Source organism: Excalfactoria chinensis, chromosome 6 (assembly GCF_039878825.1).
Source record: "Excalfactoria chinensis isolate bCotChi1 chromosome 6, bCotChi1.hap2, whole genome shotgun sequence".
Lineage (NCBI taxonomy): Eukaryota > Metazoa > Chordata > Aves > Galliformes > Phasianidae > Excalfactoria > Excalfactoria chinensis.
In genome coordinates this window covers 27,506,932-27,526,109 of record NC_092830.1, presented here as the reverse complement: position 1 = coordinate 27,526,109, position 19,178 = coordinate 27,506,932, and the positions used below count along the sequence as shown (strand labels likewise).

At 40.1% G+C, this 19,178-nt stretch overlaps 1 protein-coding gene across 1 annotated transcript in view; it reads right to left on the bottom strand.

Annotated features, from left to right (window-relative positions):
- The window catches only part of SORCS3 (sortilin related VPS10 domain containing receptor 3), a 256,024-nt gene that overhangs the window by 122,404 nt on the left and 114,442 nt on the right, over nucleotides 1-19,178 (bottom strand). The window lies entirely within an intron of this gene.

Below are 19,178 nucleotides of genomic sequence, written 5' to 3'. Positions count from 1 at the left end.
GCAAAAATACTCCTCCAGTGTTTTCAAATGGAAAGACAATGTGCACAACAACTCTGCTAGCACTCATTCTCCCAGGCAAGGCTGATTCAACACAAAGCAGGAGGTTCAAAGTGAGAAATAGAAGGCCACTGGTTGTAAAGCCAAAACTGGCTCACAGTTTTGTTCTGGCTGAAGCAAGAGAGTTGTAGCAAACAAGATTTGGCTTTATATTACTATTGCTTCTCACTGCTAGAGGCCGGGGGGGGGGGGGGGGGGATGGGAAAACTTTTGGAAGGGGAAATAGCAGGTATTTGTCAAAGGCCCCAAACTGTCACTTCTTATTACGGAAACAAGGTGAAGGATCCACCCCATGTGAGATTTAGATTAATTGCTTTTCATTAAGAGCCAATAAACAGACTCCGGTCAGAATGAGCATTTCTGCCAGCACCCTGTGTTGCCATTTATAATTGCCATAAGGAACAGCAAAGAAGCACCAGAGAGTTGTCAAATGTAATTTATAGGATTCTAAGACCTAATTATTTTCTATAGTATTAAATTAAATTAAATTGCAGCCTTTATTAAAAAAGAAATTACATTTCAACTTGCCACATTATAGAATATGTACATACACACATATAAAAAGTATTTTAATATATAAATAATAATATTAGCATTATCTTCAGTTACTGTCTTCTCTGGTCTTAGCAGAGAGAAGGTGGCGAGGCAGGAAGGGGTGAAGGGGAAGTCCTTGGAAACATATTTGAGATGAGAGGTTTTATACTACATAGGATTTCTTCTGCAGCCTATAGTTTGGCCTCCAAAACTCAGTGAGCAATGGCAAGCACCGCAGAGAAAATAAACCAGACCAAAAATCAGGCTGAACTTCTGGTAGTTTCCATAGGACATGAAAGCCAAGGAAAAGAGCTGCCTGGCATGTGGTATGTCTCTGTTTAAAGCAGGAGCTTAAAGGACATTAAGGAGCTGTTCCGAATGATCTCCAAAACAACAGACACTGGTGGAGGAAGTGCAAAAAGTGATATTCTTCAAGTAAATTACCTTGCCTGAACAACAAAAGCTACAATAAGATTTTCAGCACGTGATCAGGAGAAACATCCAGCTCTGAATCCATGAAGGGGGTTTAACCCAGGAAATGCGCATGGGCTGCAGGCAGAAAGAACAAGGAAGGGAGAGGTGTCATACCTAGTACTTGCCATGTTATATTTGATACTGAAATTACAGAAGGAACTAAGAGCCACTGGCATTCACCAGAGAGCAGGTAAGACTCTCAAAGAAGCTGTGAATCAATTCCAAAGTGAATATGAAGTAAAGTGACACCACATCACAAATCCACTACGTGGGAATGCTCATTAATGGACCTGATACAATAAAAACTAAGGCAAAATTTGTAACTAGAAGTTCCCGCTACTCTGATTAAAATTCCAGCTGCATCACTTAGTTAACACAAATGTCTTCCTCAGGCCTGGTTTCACATAGATGGTATCACAGTCCTCTCCCTCTGCTCCAACCTCACAAGGCACAAAACAGCTGTGACATGGAATACTGAACCACACTATTAATGAGCTAGTACATTTCTCATGGGTACAACACTGCAATGAGCCCAAACTACTGGCTTGGAGTTATAAGTAACCAGAGCTTGTGTCTGCCTAAATCTGTCTACCGTAGCTATGCTTAGCACTTCCCTATAGCATGCCACTGAGTTCTCCCAGCATCGTTCATTGCTCTGCCCTCACTCTGAAGTACCGCTTGGCACATCACCTCTATCCTTATTCTTGTACTTTGTGTATAGGAGAAACACCCCAACCCTTCATCTTGTTACATGTTATAGGCAAATACCAGCAGCAATAGCGTCACTGAGTTACATTAGCAGGAAGCCTCCCAGTAAGTGAACAAAGAAGACAGGTTCAAGATAAATGACTTTTGTTCCCAGAAATAAGTAGAAATCATTAAAACGTGATGTACTGCCTTCTGATTTTCCTCTGCATTTTCAATGTGCTTTTGTGGTTCTTTTCACAGTTCCTAGTCAAATTCTCATCTCCCTACTGAAATTGCTATTTTAAAAAGAAATAAACAAATCAGACCAAAAAAAACCTCCAAGAATTGGGGGCTGTTGTATTTTTGGACTTCTGATGTCCATTACACTTCTTGAAATTAAAAAATAAATATGAAATTACATTTAAGGGTGCAAAGAAATTTTATTCCTACAGAACATCAGTTCACCACACGTATGCAGTGTGAATGATTTGGAAACTTCTTATGGGAAAACTAATGTAAGATGCTTCAGTAGTAACACTGAAGTCTGACCATATGAAAAGTCTCACTGGAAAACATTTGTTGCCCATTCTTCTCTTATCCTTTCTACCTCCTACATTATTACTTCAATCTACTTGTGCTGCACTCTAAATTATGCCCACAGAGATATATATATACACAACTATCTTTTGAACATAGCTACAAAGCATACCGGGTGCCCTTCTATGCCAGTGCCAAGGAGAAAAGGTGAAACCTACCATGTTACCATTCTATTGAAAAACTTCAGTTTAATTAAGTCTCCAAGATAAAAAATATATATATAAGATAAAAATATATGATATAAAAATAAATGTCTCCAAGATAAAAATATATGCAAATGCACGTTTCTTACCAGAAAACGTGGCGCACACACAAAATTGTATAGAGGTTGTTCAGAGAGTTCTAGATCCCTGCGCACTGCTCTACAGTTAAATCAAGTCCTGTAACAACCTAAAGAAAAGGCAGCCAACCTCTACTTTCCAAAATTAAGACAAGCATTATCAGGAAAAATGAAAGATGTTAGTGATAAAAATCTGCTCTCAAGAGAAGCCCTATTTAGTCAACATGCAAATAGAGCAAAGAAGAAAGCTTCCCTCAGGCTTTAGTGTAATACATCAGTACTGTTTGTAGGACAGCATGTGCATTGATGAGAGAAGGTTGTCAGCTCTCAAACACCCAACCCATTTCTTAGTCATCAATAGCTGTGATAAGAGGGACTGTGGTACTCTAGGAAGCCAAACAAGACAGCCATGAGAGGGGCAATAAGCTGTCTCATCATCACTATTACTGAGTCCCAAGAAGAGCCTTTGCAACCCCTCGTGTTATATGCTAGATTTGGATTTCAAGCTCCTACTTGCTTCACGTGGCTCAAAACCTTCTTCAGTTTTAAGGGAAACCTGTGGGCATCAAAGCAGTCAAGTAGTAAAGATGCACTGAGCTTTCATGACAGATAAATTGCCTGGACCTAACCCCTTTCAACTTCTTGTAACTTCACTTCTTATTACCTGAAATTTAACATTAATAACAGATTTAATTAATGAATATAGCACCAGATTACCATCTCTCAGAACCATAACACTGTAATCTTAAAGGATGAAGTGCACTGCACTCACTTTATAAGGGTTTATGAAGCATGTGTTATAAAAGTACCTCAACCATAAGGCTTTTATACCTTGGCATTCACTTCAATACAATCCCATAAAATTCAAGCAATCTGTAAGTGTTAAAGGTGACTTTCACTACTGTATTTATTATTGGATAATGAAAAATGAGTCAGACAACCATAGAAAATGAGCGATGAAATAGAGTTTCCTGAGACTTTTATGTCAGATCTGCATTACATGAACCATGACCAAATAACCAAATAGCCCTCTTAAGACCAAAATGCACTTGATGCTAGCCTCTCTCCAGAACTTCCTTTCCATGAGGATTTCTATGTAATCAGAAACCAGTATCTACTCAGCAGAATTACACTGCTCATCACTGAACTTTCTGGATGTCAGCAGCTGTTTGGGTGCATCTAACACCTGAGAAGATGGCACGGATCTGCAACTTAAGGTAGGGGGGGCCCATCATAGAATTCCCCATCTTAACAACACTGAGAGAAAAAAATGAGAGCAAATTCTACAGTTTGGCTACATGCAGGTCCCATGCTTTCTCTACAGGACATTTTCTATTTTGCAGAAGGTACATGAAAGATGAGCATAATGACATAGAGAATAATAATCAATGAATATATATATATTTTAACCTAAGAGAGTATGGTGGTCTTGCAATATGGCAACTCAAAAGAGGGCACAACTTGGAGGTTTATTCGTAATACATAACTTTTCTGTTCTATCTTTGCTATATATGCATTTAGACAAACCATCTGCAGAAGTAAGAGTTAGCAAGTTTCATTGTAAGTTTCCTACATTATTCTGCCTAAGTATCAATAACATTTTGTCAATCAGGAACTTGAGCATAAAACTGCTGTTCACACAGTACACCAGGATGAGATTCATTGTTAACTTGAACAGGAATCCTGTTATCATCAGAAATAAAACTATGAATTATAACTACAATCAACCTAACTTAAGCTTTGATTTGACAGAACTTGGGACAGTAGTTCAAGGGAATTTAAGTCTAGTCCACGAGGATGAATAACATACATGTCTGAATGTAATAAGAGCATCTCATACACTGCATATGAAACAGGAAGGTACAGTCCTAGCTTATGCTACATACAGTTTGGCTAAGTCAAGGAGGACTGTACATTTAAGAATTTCAGAAATTCTTTCATTTCCTTCTCACAAAGACTAAAAAAGAGAAATGCCAAAAATATTTGGGGAAAGTCTGAGATTGAGCATTTTTGTGGTAAAACAATAATTATCTATCATCTTCCTGTCTGAAGATCCAGAGGAATTATATCATCCCAGAGCTTACATGATTAACTTTGAAGAAAAGGATTAGTAAAAACGTTTACACAAAATGCGGTTCAGCATCACCTTACCTTCCCAAAAGAGGGACACAACAGCCTACAAAGTTTGTTCGCAGTGAAGAACCCTGGTTAATATTTCTGACTTCTGTTGTTTTTCATATCTAATTATATCCAGATTACAACTACAAGTAATTCAGGTTTGTACAAAATCTAAACAATCTCTTGGCATTGCAGCCATACCTGCCTTAAATTGCCAAATCAAAACAAAGCACTTGAACAGAATGCCAAACTCATACACTCCAATCCCTATGGAAAGAAAACTTCATTTAATTACCATCTCCAGCAGCTGTGCAAGAGCACAGATGCACCTTGCAAGGATGCCCTGAGGATCAGGAGCAAATCAAGGTTAAATTGGATACAGAGAAAGAACCCCTGAAGGAAAACCACTCTACCATCCTCTTTGGCAGGTGTGAAAATGAAAATATATCATGACTCCAACACTTAGGCCAAGTCAGAGTTGAGAACAGAACACTAAGACTGCTGTCCTAATCCGCCTGTAATACCAGTCCTAGGCTGGACTGAATTTGCATGCACAGGAGCAGGATAAGCCATCACAGTAGACCCAATAAAGCAGAATATCTCAAGTTTGTTTTACTGCTAAGCAGGTCAGAACAACATGTCTCTCTGCTTTCTCTTGTATTTTTGGCACTGGACACATGTACTTTTCACTTTTAATTACAAGGCACAGCAAGCATTTGCTTGTTAAATTCCAGGTGCCAGTAGGGATGGAAACCATCCAAAAAGCATGTGTTTGACCTGGTGAAGAGTGACTGATTGGCAACAGCTATGTGCTTGGTTGTAAAACCTTTTCATTGTCACAGCAAGGCAGAGTTTACTCAAAGTTAGTTTATCTCATTATTCTCTTGTTATAGCTGCACATCCTTGGGCTCCCCACAGCTCATCAGGGCAAAGTCCTCTGACACAATAACCCCACCTTTCTGTTGCTATTTTACTGTTACATGCTGCTCACAGAGAATTCCCATTCAGCTGTTTTGCCAAAGGCATTTCCATATCGCAGCATGTTTAAGCACAGTGCTCCTCTGTGAACTGCCAAATGATTATAAGCATCACCACTTAAAGCCAGGTTTATACAGATTCAGTTTGGCCACTGTTTCCACATTTGGACCTAGATAAGAAGTCACCTGGTGGGTAACTTGAGGCAAGAACCCACTCCACTTTTCCCAGTGCTTCCATTGGTAAAAGTGGACATTGTATCAGGAGGTAGATGTAAAGCTGCTGATCTATGTGTGCTGCGCTCTCAAGTCTGATTTTCTTCATACCATAGCTATGTATGGTGCCTTTTTGCTCTTCTCAGTTTTGCATAGGAAGCTGTTACAACATCCAACACATTGCTTTGTGGTCACCAGCTTTTTCTAGTGGCACAGAACAGCTCTGATCCCAAACCATATGCAGAGAAAAAGCAAAAGTGGTATTCACTGTTATAATTAGATGCTATTTGAGTAAATGCATGGTTGTACTATTCTCCACAGAACTACAAAGTAATTTTCACCATTATGGTAACTTACTGTGTAAGCAAAAATAGTTACAGAAAATAATGTTATCAGTGGGGAGAGACTGTGTACACCAGAACTGCTGGAAATGAGAATACCATTTATATAAAAACACTCCTCTGATTATAGGCCTCACCTGGGAGAACACTTTACATGTGGGAATAAGTTTACTCACAGTGATTGCCCCATTACAGAAAACAAAGAGATGTGCATGGATAGTTCCTCATGGGGTAAACTTTTGTAGCCCATATACAGCAGTCTGTTTTGAGGACAGTAGAGTGTTTCCTGAATCTTTACAAAATAAAAACTGCGTTATCTATCTCCCTTGAGGCCATTAAACCTGAATGCAATTTTAAATGCATCATTGCTTTCATGCTGCTTACACATTTAATTTTTCTGCTTTTTAGTCAGATTGCAGAGAGAACATAGACAACAGTCAGATTTATCAATGTTCACATCCAGATGCTAATTATCTATCTCAATTTACTTACCTAGTATCTATTAACTGTGCTATTCTAAATGCACTTATTTTCCTAACTTTCCCTCACTGTTTTAAGTCAAAGAGGTGTGAAAAGGTCTATTTTCCAGATAGAAAGTTGATGGAAACAAAAATTAAGGCTTAAAATTACAAAACATGATGGCATTGCACTGCTCTGCACAGTAGCATTCAGTTTTAACCTATTCACTGTGGTGCAAGCTCTACCTGCTAATTCAGCCACAAGTACCTAACATCTAGGAAGATTCAGAACAAAGGAACAGGATTTATAACTGCCAGCTCACTGGCTTTCACATTTCTCATTGTATTTGCAAAAGTAACTCCCAATTATACAGTTCCAGCATGTTTATTCTGAAAGTCTTGGCTACGATTACACACTGAAAAAGTGAGGGACTGCCTCAGTGAGTGAAAACTGTTGCCATTATGTCTTATTCCAACATGGTCACTGATACCTTGCAGTCTTGGGAAAATCACACACTTTGCTTTCAACATCCTATTCCACACACATACACAATCCCTGGTCTAGTTCTTAATAGCAGAAGAGGAGAGGTAGCTGGTAAAAGAAATACAGGTTTTACTTCAACACAACCTTAGTACTTTGGTTTAAAAATGTATTGGCAAAGATCGTAAAATTACTGACCTGACTCCATCTTTCCATCCATTCCCAGGTCCCAAGTTCTGTGTTCATCACCTCTACTTTATTGGTGTACCTCTGGACATTAACACTAAAGATTTGCTGCTTTATTGCAATCAATTTTAAGGATCACGCTGCCTGCCATTGTATGGTTCCAAAGGAGCCAAAAAACGTCAGATAAGACCTTTTGTTTGAAAAACGTAGAATTGGCTTTTGTTACAACAGAGAACTAAAAAATTATGGAACCCACTGCAAAGGAGCACCAGCCTATCCTCAGACAGAAATGCGAGGCTTGACAAAGTGTTGATTTCCCAGACTTACTGAAAAACTACAGCTTGATTTTTCTCCCACTGCCTCTGTGCTCCACTTAGGAAATCTGTCGTTACTCTGAGTTCACCAACATCTGTCTGTGTTCAAAGACATGGGGCATTTGAGGATGGGTAGGGCCAAGGACAATGAACCCTGGCTAGTGCAAAAAGAAACCTCAAACATTCTGAGATGTGCTGAAAAGTTACTCTGAAATCCAGTCCAGCTAAGCTCCATGAAGAAAAACTGGTCCTAATAACAGTCAAGCAAAAGTGTCCAGGATTCACTGCTTCTTGAGGTAACACAGATTATAATAGAACCAAGCTGAAGTTGGTTATTACCCTTACACTATAAGAGGAAATGTGGATATCTGGGGAGCACAGATGTGTAAGGGGAGTAACATACAGAGATGCCAAAGCTCTGGACACATTGCTTAACTTGCAGAGGCCACAGCACTGTGGAGCTCAGGCACCCCAGGTGAAAGCATGGTGCTGTAATAGTAAGATACTCTCCTTGAGAAGTCCCATTTAACAAGCTTAATCTCATTTTATGACAAGGTTACCTATCAAGTTGACTAAGGGAAGCCAGCAGAAGCAATCTTCTTGAATTTTAGGAAACATTTTGATGCTGTTTTTCACAGCATACTTCTAGACAAAAAAAGTCCAAAATACAGCTTGACAGACACACAATACAACAAGTAAACAGTTGACTGATGGGTTGGGCTCAAAAGGGCATTGTAAATGGTATTATATCATACCAGCAGCCAGTCACTAGTGGAGTTCCCCTGGGCTCCATTTAATAGTCAGTTCTCTTCTATAAATGATCTTGATTCAGGACTTGAATCTATACTAAGTTTGCAGAAGACAATAAATTAGGAGGAGATTTGATTCCCTCAAGGATGGAGAGGCCCTTGACAATTTAGACAGTTGAGCAACCTATTGTATGCAATTTAACAAGAACAAGTGTTAGATACTGCACCTAGGACAGAACCCTGGATATATCTGCAGACAGAGTGACAAGTGGCTGGAGTGCAAAATCTCAGAAAGGGATCTGAAGTTCTGGCTAACAGCAAGCTGATTCTGAGTTGGCAGTGTACTCTGGCAACCAAAAAGGCCAACCTGGGGTACATCAATTCCAGCATTGCAGGCAACTGAGGGAAGGGATTGTTCCACTTTGCTCTGCATGGGTGCTTTCTCACTGAGCGCAGTTTAGGGCACACAATTGTAAGAAGGACATAAATGATTAAGAGTGTCCAGAGGAGGGCAAAGATAGCAAATGGTCCAAAGAGCAATATGTAAGAGGGGAATGGCTGAAATCATTGGGTTCACTCAGCCTAGAGGAGACTAAGGGGAGGCCTTGTGGACCAGTGGTAGGACCTGAGGGAACAGAATGGAATTACATCAGGGGAAGGGAAGGTGTTCTTCACTAAGAAGGTGTGAACAGGTGCTGAAACAGGCATCCCAGTGCAGAGGTCACGACACCAGGCTGGTAGAGCTCAAGAAGAGGTGGGCAATGCTCTCAGAATTATGGTTTAAATTTTGGGCAGTTCTATGGAGTCAAAAGGTGGATTCAGTGATTCCCCTGAGTCTCTCCCAGCTCAGGATATTCTATGATTTTGTGATCCTGCTAATCTGCTCACTGAAAATTCACTCAATGAGAAGTACTGATTTTTTATATTCAATACTTTGGAAAAACTGAAATAAAAAGATATTTTACCGTGGATCATCAGGTTTTAAGGTTATGGTTTTGAAGGGTTGGACTGGTTTGTTATTTTGTTTATCTCAAAGAAAAATAACTGTCTCCCAGTGGACCAGATCTAATCACTAACAATTGAGGTCACAATATTATAGTGTCTTACAAGGACCCACATGCCCCTTTTCCAAGGGCTTCTCTCTACTCATTCTATTATTTTTTCTTCATTTTTTAATAACAGAACATGCTGACTCATTATTATTGATTGATTATCCTGCTTTCTGTGAAGCACTATTTCCCTCCTCGTTAATTCAAAACTACCTCATTTTTCATACTTCATAAATTAATATATTATATTATTGGAGCTGCAGCTGTAAAGGAGATGGCAGTGTTTCATAGAGAGGCAGGGAGGGTGGTGAAAGGTGGAGGTCTCAGAAACCAGCCTCATGTCAGGATCTGCAGCTCAGCCTGCCTTGCTGTAAGGTTGGATACAGGCAGCCCCTACAAGGTGATGCATCCTGACAGTCCCACTTTGTGCCTGTAACCAAGGCAGGACCCTCAAACTCCTACAAGTCTGCTCTGCTTCACTTCACAAATGCAATGCCCATGCTAAGTGACAAAACTGCAGCTTTATTTTAGTGGATATTATAATTTCTGATCCATCCTTTAATTTACCTTGCTGGGTAAATTAGAACAAACTGCATCTATTAAATACTGTCAGCCAACTCTGGAAAGTCCGTATCTAAATGTGGATGTGACCTTTCCAGTTTTACCCCATCTTTACAATGATCCCTAAGGCTCTGCAGCAGCCTGATTCTAGCAATATGAGGTGAAGTAGGCAGGAAGCAGCATGAGAGACCATCTGACTGCTAAGCAGCTAGACAAGGCAGCCCTGTCATAGATATGCACCACAATTCACCCTGCCAAGCTAAGCCTTACCTGATAACCAGCCCTTTCTTCTCCCTGACACATCAGCTTGGCTTTCTCCCCCCACAGCCTGACTCACCAGCAACTCCAGTAGACAGTGAGTACAGTAACACCCTCCTCAACCACTTTCAGGGTTTTCTCATTCATCTTCTGAAGACACCAGGAAAGCAGATTGCATGTTTAAAGCTGCAGATAGCTACATTTACTGTCCACAAACTGCCAAAGGAACACTACTCCTTCACTTGGTTCTTCCACATAAAACAAACTCAGGAAAGCACATACAGTAAGTCAGGTCCAAAGCATTTGAGTTCTGTTTTGCTTTTCCATAAAATCTGTGCCTAATTTCATTCAAATAGTCATTTTTTTCTATGATTTAAAAGTATCCCTCATAGTCAAAGCTCCAGACAGCAGCTAAGCTGAGATTTCAAGATCACAATTCCCATCCTTGGTAGATGAAAGATACAGCAGGTTTCTGGCTACTTTTTTCTTATTTGACTTAAGCATCTTGTGTTGACGCAGTTACTTTTATCAGATGGACTTGCAACATCTGTGAAGTCTAAAATGATATTTATTTACAAGATATTTTCCATAAAGCCAACTTAGGCCTCATTTTACTCTCTATCTTTATTAGTTGAATCTCATATTAGGTTCCCATTTGCTTTCAATACCTAAATCAGCACTACTCAAATGCATATTAAGTGAGTTCAGATACCTATAAAAAAAAAAAAAAAAAGTGACTAAAAGTTATTGCAATGGAAAAGCACAAAGCTGTGAAATGCAGATACATAAAGGTATACACAGGCAACTCTAATTATGTGGTTTCATAATGTATGGTTTTTTTCCTCTTCCTGAGCACCTAAACAATAACTTTCAATGCAATATCATTAAGATACGTATGAACAGACATATACCCATCTCTCTTCTAGTCCTTTCCTCTCCATTCCCATTTAAATAATGCTGTATGTAACTATTTTGTGAATTATCTCAACTGTGTTTATTTTTAGAAACACATGACATTTTAACGCACCTCTTTTTTTCCAGAGAAATGACTGTTAAAGACCCAGTTTTCATGTTCATACACACTGAAGGAAAGTCTTTTTCAAGTACAACTATCAGATTGTCTCTATTTAAGAAAGAGGAAAGCTTTCAACAAGGCATCTCATAAGCTTGGGTCTCTTTGATACCTGTACTGACAAATGGTTGCATCCTAGACAACAGTTGCTAAAAGAACTCCATTTATCTCTGTGATTTATGTTAGGTCAGAGGAAGCAAAATTAAATTCTGCATGCAAACCAAGCAATTTCTTCCTTCTTGAAGTACCGAGGCCTACAGGTCAGGCCAGGTCCTAACAAGGCATTCAACAAGCCAGGCCCTACAGTTCAGAATGCAGCAGAACAAGGCACTCATTCTGACAGGATCCCCTTGGCTATTAGGGCTCACAAGGAGGCACAAGAAAACAACAACAAAACAATACAGGTTTGGGGCTACTGACAAAGACCTACCCAGACACTTTCCTCTGCGATCTACTGCTCTAGCAAGAAGCCGGACTAGATCATTCCCAGAGGTCCCTTCCAATCCCTATGATTTTGTGACCCTTTATTTAAAGAGTATTCCACTAACATTTGTATTTTGCTTTTATTTATCAATATTTTTTATTCTCCTATACTCGCAAGAAGAAGAAACTACTCTCTGTTTGTATGCAGATTTTAATTCTGAACCACATATATAACAGTAATAAATTAAGTCTACTAGCATAGGGAAACTATATTTCTTACTTAGGAAAGGTCAGAGAAAGCTACAGAGAAAATGAGACTTCTCTAAGTTCAAAAGAGACAGTAAAAATCCTTTTAAAAGGAAAAACTCTTCAAGTCCTCTTCTCCAAGTATTACAGCATCTGTAACTCAAATGAGCTCTTTTACAGTTTCAGGTCATGGTTCTGCAAACATTTACAAAAATTTTCTCTCCTCCTAGGTGACAAATTCAAGCTGAATTAATCAGACAAGTAGAGAGAAGCCCGTTCACAAGTGCTCACAAGACTGAACCTCGTAGGTAAAACACACCATGTCACACATTCTCTGAATCTGCCACAGAAATTATATGTGACCTTGAGAAAATCATCTTTGCTTCATCAATAAGTAAAGGGAAATAATATTACTTCATTCTCTATTTAAATCGCTGTAACTGGCAACCGATAGCAACTGCCCCTGAAGTATATTTACCAGACAGAATGTACTGCAATGTTAATGAGATCAGTCACATTTGTGCAGCCCACTGGTAAAATCAGAGAAGACTGAGTTCATCTGATCCAGATGCTGGATCTTTTCCTGCATGGCAATGGGCAGCTTCTTGCCACAGATTCTCCTGGCTAGGTACCATGTGTTTTGAAGTGCTGAGAAGAACACCCTAGACTGCTCAGTGGGTCTGGAGAAGGGTGCAGAAAAAGATAACTGCAACTCAGGTTGCAGCTCAGGTACATAGCCCTGTTAATGGCAGCTGCAAAGCCAAGAGCTATTTAGTAACTGTATTTCACTGGACTGAGGAAAAGATTAGGGATAAAAGACTGCAGAAAACCTGTTCTATCACTCTTGCCCTGTGGCTCTAACTAAGAGCCTGTATGCATCATAAATACATCCTATAAGACCACACCAGCTAGTGCCAATTTGCAGTACATGCTGTTTATCACAGTGTCAGAATAATAAGGGAAAGGGGTACCAAGAAACCTTTCATTTGCCATATGACTTTAGAGTACTCCAGAGTGCAGTCCCTCACTGACAGTTAGGGATACAGTCTTAGGGGAGAAAAAAACAGAACAAAACAAAACAAAACAAACAACAGCAAATGACTAATGGGAGCTGTGGCAAAGGATGGCAGCTCACTTGAAGATGGCTTAGTAAGCACCAGGTGCATGCTGGAACCGCTGCTTCATCAGCCTATCACACATTTGATGAGTAGGAAAAAAAAAATGCTGAGCAATTCCCTTTGGGACAAAATGGGCAGAAAACTCAAGACAAAATCAAAGTGACTTCAGATCATGGGTCTGCCCTTAGGTTCCATCAGAGCTCAGGAATTCCCCTAGGAGATGTGTGAGGCCAGCACAGGGTTTGCTCTCAATTACTCTCCAAGTGAGAAGGAAGAAATAAAAAGGAGGTCAGTATGACTCACACTCATTTAGGATCTCCAACTCCTACATAAGGCAATGTCACTCCCAACACAATCTCTAGTTTCCAGTCAGGTAGGTACATTCCTCTGTGATTCCAATATAACAGTCACAATTTACTTCTTCCTTCATTAACCTAAACTGCAACACAGCATTGCTCTCTTCCAGCTCATAAACAGTTGCCTCACTTCACCCCCCAGAAGCAGCACAGAAACAAACCAACCTAATTAGATTTAGCTTTTAGAGCTTTTAACTCTGCAAATATCTCTAAGCATTTCTCATTCTGATGGGCCAAGTCCAGAGGCACTAATAGGTATGAGAGGTGTCACACATCCTTGGCTTTTATAGTTTCAGTCATTTGGCCCTTCCATTTTGACTGTATGACAACTGGAAAGCTGGCCTGTAAAACCATTTACTCAAGGCTCTTTAGCTGAGCACTGTGAATTGATTCCTTTTTAATGCTGCTTGCAACTACAGTTCAAATCCCTTAGCTAGAAGGTCTACCTATAAATAAAATCCCAAATGTTTCGGTTCTGCTATGAGGAAAGAACTAGGGAATCCTCATTTCACTCACTGTAGCTGGAGTGATATTTATATGCTGAGTTTCTGCACAGATAGAAAGACTACAGACCTTTTAATTTTTCAAGCTATCGCCTACAACAATGATGGTAAGAGCACAGGAAAAAAGCAAAAGATGACTGAATCCAATTGAATTGCAAAGCAAATTCAAGGAAAGGTATTTCTAAGACATCAGAACTGTCATCACAGATCTTAAATGCAATCAGGGCTTTACATTTATCCATGTCTCATCTCAGCAATGCTATATACAGGCAAGTACATTTTGGTTTGATTTTGTCAGTTAAAGTTGTCATTCTCTTCCTTTTTTTTCTCTCTCTCTCTTTTTATTTTAATGCTTTTTAACTCCATCCTCTCAACCTCCACAAGAATCCCAAGGGTAGAGATAAAATTTTCTCAGTGGAAACTAGGTTTTCAGCTAAAAACCTTCACCAATAATATTCACTTTATGGAACATTTCATGGAGGAAATAAATAAATAAATAAATAAATAAATATTAGAAATCTGTAGATCAGCAACAGTTCCTCAGGATTCAAAATGGCACCTTGGTGCCTGAAAGGAGCAGTGTTTCAGATGCATAGCAGTTCTGTTCTCATCTTCCTTATGCACCCTTTGGATGGAGTCTGTGTCCACCTGTGACAGATCACTTTCAAAACCACAAGAAGAAAGGAGGCATTCACGAGATAAAGTGATCATACTCAACAGAAGAACCCACAATGGAAAAGAAAGACGTGGAGCACTTCAGCTCCAAGAGGTGCCATTTCAAAGTGTATGTATATAAAGAACTTAAAGCTCAGCTGTGGAACTTATCCATTTTTCTAACAGAAAACTTGCAAGAATAATTTTAAAAGGACAGGAAGAAAAATTGAAATTAAAATTCAAGGGAAATATTCTTATTAAAGAGTGTTTTCCCCCTCTAGTGCTTTGGAAGACAAACTCTGCTGTGAAAATCTGCCTCTAGTAAAATGTAACTAACGCCCAAACAACAGCATTAAATTAAAGGTCAGCAGAGAACTGAGATCTCTGCCCAGCCAACAGCAAGGAGCATTTTGTCATATCCCTTAAAGACAGACAAGAGGCTATGGGGTAAAAAAAGCCAAAGCTGTGCATTTTGCAAGCCCCAGCTTTTCGGGGCACACAGCCACCTGACCTTCAAACTGCAAGGAAAGTATACTGCCAAACATATGCAAACATTTCCCCTTTCTGAAGTTCACTGCAGAATTACTGGGCTTGTTAAAATGTGTATGTCAGCTGGGCCAAAGCAGATGCTTTTTCATGTGGCCTTTGAGGCAAACAACTGGGAGGTGGATGCACTGAAGGGAAAGATGCGTCCTGGAATACTCTCTGCCAATTAGAGCATCTTCATGGGTACGGAATTGTCACAAATACAGACAACCTGACTTCTCATCAGGGCTCAAAGCAGCAATTCATAAGAAAGCCACAGTCTTCATGTCTTCAGAGACTGCTAGGTCTGACAATCACCTGGAAATCAAGGTAGTTTTTCTTCATCTATGGAAAATTCCTTTTCACTTCCCCAACAAGAAGGAGGAACAACCAAAGCAAGCATCACCCAGAAGAGCAGGTACAAATCTTGCACTTTTGGTCACCAACATGTGCACACTGGCCAGATGCAAAGAGGCCTGAACCCTGAGCTCCTTCATTCTCAGAAGGAAATTAACAGTACAAACTATCTATAGGAGATGAAGTCATCCTTGCTGGGAGCAAGAAGCGTCTGCTCTGGTAAAGCCAGTGGTTACGGATTTACAGTAGGCAGCAGCCCAGCCTGCCACCTTATGTCAGTGTTCCAGAGTGGTCCCATTTGTAATGGTGGGTCAGATCACCAGGCTGGCCCTGATTACTAACAATGGTACGTGAGAGGCAAACGGAATTGTAGCTGGGAAGCGTTCTCAACAGCTTAACTCTTGGTTAGCCCTTAATCAGAACTGCAAAGCCTCAAATTACACAATGGAAAAGTGCATTTTCCAAATATCTTCATGTGGTTTCTGGGAAATAACTTAAATGGACATCCCCACCCCAGATTCCAACCAGTCATCAAGTAAGAGCTGGGATCCAGTGCTGCCAGTGCCCAGCACCACACAGGGATGCAGTGAAAGCTCTTGGCTATGATGCTCTGTGCACTGATTAATTCTGAGCCTGGGAAGGGTTGATATCTCCCAGTGGCAACATGTAAAATCAAGGAACATCAACATACTGAGCCTGGCCTCTAAGTGCGAAAATCCAGCAGAGCTAGGTAATGCCCAGCAAGAACTAAGGCCATCTCAATTTATCACTGTGATATGACTACAGAGTGCGTTTCTTCACCTTTTCCCCCCATCTACTGCATCTTTCCTCTTCAGACACAAACACATGATCTCTCCACTGCGATTTTTCCCACTGATAAACAACAGTGGCTGATATGCTACACAGATGATCAAAGGGCAGGATGGAGAGGACCGTCAGCTTTCAGGCTGCTCCAGCATTTTTCAGTCTTCTGTGCCAGGAAAGATGTTTCAAAACATGACAGGACACCAAATATTGACAGAGGTAATATTCAACAACACCCTGAGGCTATCCAGTATGAAGATGGGAGAAATACACACGAGCAGTCTAGAAGAAAGTTCCAAAATGAACATAAAATGAATAAATTTGACTAAAAAGATAAACTAAACTGAAACAAGCTTTTAGTCTAGGAGAGAAAGGCCAAACACATACGAAGCTGAGGACTTGTTTTTGCCATTGGTTACATAGCACATGGTCAGATACAGTCTTTGTGGGGGACAGAATAAAACCCACAGTGAATTAAATATTTTGAGGCCGGAGGAGCCATTAGGTCATCAAGTCTGACCTCCTTGTGTAATGTGTTTCAGAATTTGGCCAAATCATTCCTGCTTTAAGCTTGGTATTTCCTCCAGAAAGGAATCTACTTTGTAGGAAAAGCATAAATGTTTGGAGTATTACAATTCAAAATAAATCCTGAGGACTTTATGCCCTCCCATATGGGTAAGGCAAGCATCAGATGTGGCTTTCTGGAAGCCAAGAGAAGGGGAATACCAGCTCTCAGCCCACAGGCTGTAACTGTACCTCATTCATCTCCTCCACCTCGCCTTTCAACTTCAGCCCCATTTGATTCCCCAGTACTGCAATAATAGTGATGTTGGTACTGAGAAATTGGTGTTCCACCATCATTTGGCAGCACAAAGCAGTGAAATACAGCAGGAGCTGCCAAAAATAATTACCATGTTCCCACCAAAAACTAAAAAAAAAAAAAAAAAAAAAAAAGCTTTTATTTTAAAAGAAAAAGAAAGAAAAAAAGCTGGTGTTTAAATCCTCTTTCCTCATACTTTAATTGAGCCCAGGGTTATGCCACAATTCAGGTAAATGATGTTTATATAACTGGCATTTGGCTGAATGCATAATTCCTATTTAACAGCTGAAGAGAGGCATTTTGGGGCTTCAAAGAAATCTGACAGGTAATTCCCACTGTTGTTCTGCAGGGTAGCTGAGAGGTAATTATCCTTCTCACTAGTAAATCAATTAGGAATGAATGTATAGAAAGCTCTCCCCCTCCTCCAAGTAACTGCTAATCCTCTAAGCGCTAATGAGCAGACACTGCTAGCAACCCATCAAAAATCGACAGGAGCTGTGAGGGACACAGGGTCCTATCAGTATGTGGAAGCTGATGCCTAACGAGAAAACATCTTGCATGGAAAAGGTCTTTTCAGTTCCCTGTATACACTTCTGATGCTTTTGGTATCTTTTCCCCTACGATTTATTGCCTCAAAGTGTTATTTTTGAGGCTCACAACAGATCACTGCACTGTGTGCAACTCAGCAGCACTGTGCTCTTACAGGTGAAACACAAGGGATCTAGATATTCTCTACTGGGGTACCACTGCTTCTCAAACTGCTCTCCGATTCATTATTGATGGTTATCCTCAGGAGCTCAGTAAAAATGTGATGCTTACTCTTCAGGCCATTTATGGGTGAACAATATTTACCCAGGTACATTTGGAGGAGATTACAACCTAAGTGCATTTTCTGCAGCACACAGCCTTGTGAATCTGTAAGGAGTAGGTGCACAGTAAGCCTGATAATGAATTCGACAAATCCTGATGCTCAAATCCATTGACATCTTCTCCAGGCATTTTTCAGATTCAGAATCAATGCTTGGGATTGCTTTGCTGGTCAACAAGGTAGAGCCAGCTCCACACTAGGACAAACCACCTGTTTAATCATGCACAGTAAATATATTTAGCAGAGGTAGAAAGAATGAAAACAAGCTGTTCCCACAGCAACCACACTAAAGCTGGTTTCCTAAGGCTTTTCCTTACAGTTTGTCTCTACATTTCAAAAGATTTTTTTGGAAGGGAAGAGAGGAGGGAAGACAGAAAGACAGATGAAAAAGAAGACGGAGAAAAAAAAGATCGCTAATCTGTAAAGCCCAATAGCTTGAAAAATTGCTGGAAGATAATCATATATCCTAGTACTGTGATTTATGAAGGAGTCTTTACATCAGTGATGTAGATTTGTAACTGAGCATATTGCCTCCAATTTTGGGTGGGCAGAGTTGCTTTGGAAACAGAATGAAGAAGCATTAACTCTTCAGTGCCCACTGTGATGGTTCTGGCAGAGGGTGTGAAGGCCAGGAGAATTTATTAGGAAATACCTTCATTCCATTTTGCTCAAAACAAAGAAGTCAAGGAAGTTTTCATCCTTTGCACTAGACAATAGCTGCCCCCTGTCCACTGTCTTCTCCTTCTCTTCTTTAAACTCAAAGGCATACATTTTCTTCTATAATAATCAGAGCTATGACTGCCTTAAGGTTGCACACACTGAAATAAGCATCAGTCTTGAAACCTCTGTGGATTGACCAGTGATGGAAAAAACAATAGCAGTAATAATGATACTAGGAGCAGCAGAATACAAATTTGGAAATCTACTGAGGGAGACAAGAGCTAGGCAGTTTGGATGCGATGAGACAGAATATACCACACCTCATTCAAACAGCTTCAACTACTGCCAGCATTTTTCTATGAGCTACAGCCCTCCCACATTGATTTCTGTAGGCAGCTGAGTGCACCTTGTACCATTACCACCCTTGAATCCACATGG